We start from the raw sequence: 4,253 nt of genomic DNA on the forward strand, positions 1-4,253 counted from the left end.
AATTAAAAAAACTTCTCAAACTATAATTTTATATCCAGTGAAAATACCCTTCAAAAATAAAAGTGAAATAAAGATATTCTCATGCAGACAAAACCTAAAAGAATGTGTCTCCAGTAGACCCTCACTATAAGAAATTCTTTTTTTATTTTTTGAGACAGAGTCTCACCCTGTCGCCCAGGCTGGAGTGCAATGGCATGATCTCAGGTCACTGCAACCTCCGCCTCCTGGGTTCAAACAGTTCTCCTGCCTCAGCCTCCCAAGTAGCTGGGACTACAGGTGCCCATCAGCGCACTCAGTTTATATTTGTATTTTTAATAGAGATGGGGTTTCACCATGTTGTCCAGGCTGGTCTTGAACTCCTGACCTCGTGATCTGCCTGCCTCAGCCTCCCAAAGTGCTGGGGTTACAGGCATCAGCCACTGTGCCCGGCCCCAAGAAATTCTTAAACAAGTTGTTCAGGCCAAAGGCAGGAAGAAATGAAGAGCACCAGAAAGGGTAAATATCTGGTACATATAAAAGACCTATTTTAAGTACTTTTGTTATATACATTCTATATTTAATAAATTATGTTTGTGTGCATATATAGGTCTTTTAAATATAATTAGCCATTTAAAGCAAAAATAATAACAATGTTGTGTAGGATTTATGATATATGTAGAAGTAAAACATAAGAAAACAAAAGTACAAAAGTTAGAAGGAATAAATGAAATTATACTATTATACTGCTGGTTGAGATGATTATTATATATTCTTACATTGTTCCTGAAATAGTTTAATCTATCTTGCTTGGGATACAATTTGCTTGAGTATATACAATTGTCAAAACTCTTTGAATAGAACATCTAAGATCTATGCATTTGTTTGTATGTTAATTATACCTCCAACATTGTTCTTAAACAGTGTGATTGAGATTGAATTTACAGGGATGTAGACTATCATATTTCAGGAGTCACTGCTGTTTTGAACAGATAATCTCTCGTGGGTTACCTTTCTAGGAATTAGTTCCACAGGACTCTCACTGAAAACAGGAGAGCTGGAAAACAGGTATTCAGTATTCCTGGAGTAAATTCTTCAAATTTAGATTCCTATAAAAACTCTTCAAGAAAGAATATTGGGAGTCCTAAGTTTTATTTTATCTGTCTTTCAACAAAGATTATGTAAGATCACAATGGTTTTTAAAATGTAGTTGAAAAGATTTTTTATTACACATTACTTTCTTACTATCTGCTGTGATCACCCTGCAGAGGTGGGATGGTCCTTACCATCCAAAATTTGGTTCAGATGTCAAGACTGATGATGCACACACAACAGAAGAGTATGAAAAGACTTACTATCTGTAGAATGAAGATTTCGGGAGGCTGGGTGTGGTGGCTCATGCCTGTAATCCCAGCACTTTGGGAGGCCGAGGCAGGAGGATCACTTGAGGTTAGAAGTTTGAGACTAGCCTGGCCAATGTGACGAAACCCTGTCTCTACTAAAAATACAAAGATTAAACGGGCTTGGTGGTGCGTGCCTGTAATCCCAGCTACTTGGGAGGCTGAGGCAGAAGAATCACTTGAACTAGGAGGTGGAGGTTGCAGTGAGCTGAGATTGCGCCACCACACTCCAACCTGGGTGACAGAGCAAGACTCCATCTAAAAAAAAAAAAAAGCAAAAAAAGGAAAAGAAGAGAAAAGATTTCCGGAAAGAGCAGGGCAGGCTCCCAAGCAGAGCTTAAAATGACTTGGGGGAACAAGAAGGGTGACAGGCTTGGGTCTTTATGGTGGTTAGGGGGTGGGCTGGAGTGCAGTGTCTTCCATGTGCAGGCAGGGTGCGTGGTTTGAACTTCCCACTGGTGCTAAAGAAGGGAGCACCCATGCTGTCTTGTCAGCTTGTCTGGATGTAGGACAGAGTGGGAAAGAGGTGTGGTGAGGCTAGAGGGCTGTCAGTCTTGCCTCATCAAAACTCAGAGAACTATACTCCTAGAAAGGATGAATCTATACTCTACATAAATTATACCTCAGCCAGGTGTGGTGGCTCATGCCTCTTAATCTCAGCACTTTGGGAGGGCTGAGGCAGGCAGATTGCTTGAGCTCAGGAGTTTGAGACCAGCTTATGCAACAAGGCAAAACCCTTTCTCTACAAAAAGTACAAAAAAAATTAGCCGAGCATGGCGGCACACGCCTGTGGTCCCAGCTACTCAGGCAGCAGAAGTGGGAGGATCACTTGAGCTCAGGAGTTCGAGGCTGCAGTGAGCTGTGACCATGCCCCTGCACTCTAGCCCTTTTCTTTTGAGCCATATACCCTGTCTCAAAAGAAAAACAATTTTACCTCAGTAAACCCAACTTTAAAAGGAGAGAGAGAGAGATTGTTTGTAAAGAACTTATGATAGTGCCTGGCACATAGTGAGTGCTCAGTGTTTACTGCTGTCATTTCAATTATTATTGTTACTACTGCTACCACTTCTACTGCTCCTTCTCTGACCTTTGAATTGAGAATAGTACTGTGAAGAGAAATAGGACACATTGTGTCCACCCAGTCTTATGATACAATGTGTGATGTAAACCTGCAGTCTTCTTCATTTATATATAAGGAAACTGAGGCCCAAAGACTGATCCCATTTCACCCCTTCCCCTTCAGACTTGTGCCTCTTCCCACCCTTCTTACTCCACCCCAACCCTGCTTACACTGATCAAGGGAAATAACGCAGTTCACTAAGGTGCATGGACCAATGGAAAGACGCTGGAGGACATTACACAAAGACAACCTTTCTGCACGCTCTACAGCTCAAACCTCAAGGCCTTTTAGGGTCCACAAATAACACATTTTTTCCCCTGATGACCCAGCTAGGCTTCAAGAGCAGATATCTCAGACTGGCTTCTGTGATGGCCTCCAGTTGATCATTCTACCCAGGAAAAGAAATTTAAAACTCACTGTTCCAAGATTGATTTTGCGTTTTTCCTTCTCCCTCTCCTCTCTTTACAAACCCTGTTTTGATTCTTATTCATGTAAGTCAATCTGATGATTGTCTTCCTCGTATACAAGTAAATTTACTTGCAGATACCTAATTAGAAATTTCAGAGTTAATCCTTGACGTTATACTTCTCAAAGTTTTACCAAGAGTTCCCCCCCGTACCCCGAGTCCTACCACCGTGCCAAGAGAAGTATGCAGCCTAAAGGTGCACCCTACCCCAACTGAGATCTCTTAGTTCCACAGCATGTCTCCTGGCTCTTCTGGTGAGTGGTATGGAAAATGATGGAGAAACTGCCATATGTTTTCATAATGGTCAGACCAATTTACATTTCCATCAACAGTATACTAGGTTTCCCTTTTCTCCACACCCTTGCCAGCACTTATCTTGTTTTTTTCATAATAGCCATCCTAATAGGTATGAGGTGGTATCTCACTGTGGTTTTGATTTGCATTTTCCAGATGACTTGTAAAGTTGATTCATTTGTCATATACCTGCTGGCCATTTATATGTCTTCTTTGGAGAAGTGTCTGTTCAAGTCCTTTGCCCATTTTTTTAATTTGTTTGTGTATGTTTGCTATTGAGTTGTATGAGTTCCTTATAGTATATCATGGATATTAACTCTTCGTCAGTTATATGGTCTGCAAATATTTTCTCCCACTCTGAATGCTGCCTTTTCATTTTTTGTGTGTGTATACTTGACTTTTAAAATCAGTAACAAGGTCCATACAGTCCACATTTGGCTGATATGCCTCTTGATTCTCTTTTAATTTGTAAGTTCCTTCGACTCCTTTCCTTCTTTTAATTTATTTGTTAAGAAATGGAGTCATTTGCACCATAGACTCTCCCACATCCTGGATTTTGACAATTGCATTCCCGTGGAGTCCTTTAGCATGTTCCTGTGTTTCTTATAATCTGGTAGTTAGATCTAGAATTTGACCAGATTTAGGGCCAGTTTTTTTAGTTAGGATACTGCATGGGTGGTTATGTGTACTTTTTTCATGATATCATGGTCACATACTGCTTGGTTCTTTAAGCAATTTAAATGACAGTACAAAAGGTTGGGTCAGGTGGGGCATGGTAGCTCATGCCTGTAACCCCAGCACTTCGGGAGGCCAAGGCAGGAGGATTGTTGAAGCCTGGGGTTCAAGACCAGCCTGGACAACATAGCAAGACCCCGTCCCTACAGAATTTTTTTTTAATTAGCTGGGCTTGTTGGCATGTGTCTGTAGTCCCAGCTACTCAGGAAGCTGAGGCAGGAAGATCGCTTGAACCCATGAGGTCAAGGCTGCAATGAGTCAT

At 41.3% G+C, this 4,253-nt stretch overlaps 1 long non-coding RNA gene across 1 annotated transcript; it reads right to left on the minus strand.

Annotated features, from left to right (window-relative positions):
* Positions 1–1,676, minus strand: LOC144331261 (uncharacterized). Its single transcript, XR_013398269.1, has 2 exons — positions 1,379–1,676; positions 1–167 (listed from the first exon to the last, which is right to left on the minus strand). It is a non-coding gene; the product is annotated as an uncharacterized LOC144331261 (long non-coding RNA).
* Between the last annotated feature and the right edge of the window lie 2,577 nt (positions 1,677–4,253).

Source organism: Macaca mulatta, chromosome 9 (genome assembly GCF_049350105.2).
Source record: "Macaca mulatta isolate MMU2019108-1 chromosome 9, T2T-MMU8v2.0, whole genome shotgun sequence".
NCBI classification, from domain to species: domain Eukaryota; kingdom Metazoa; phylum Chordata; class Mammalia; order Primates; family Cercopithecidae; genus Macaca; species Macaca mulatta.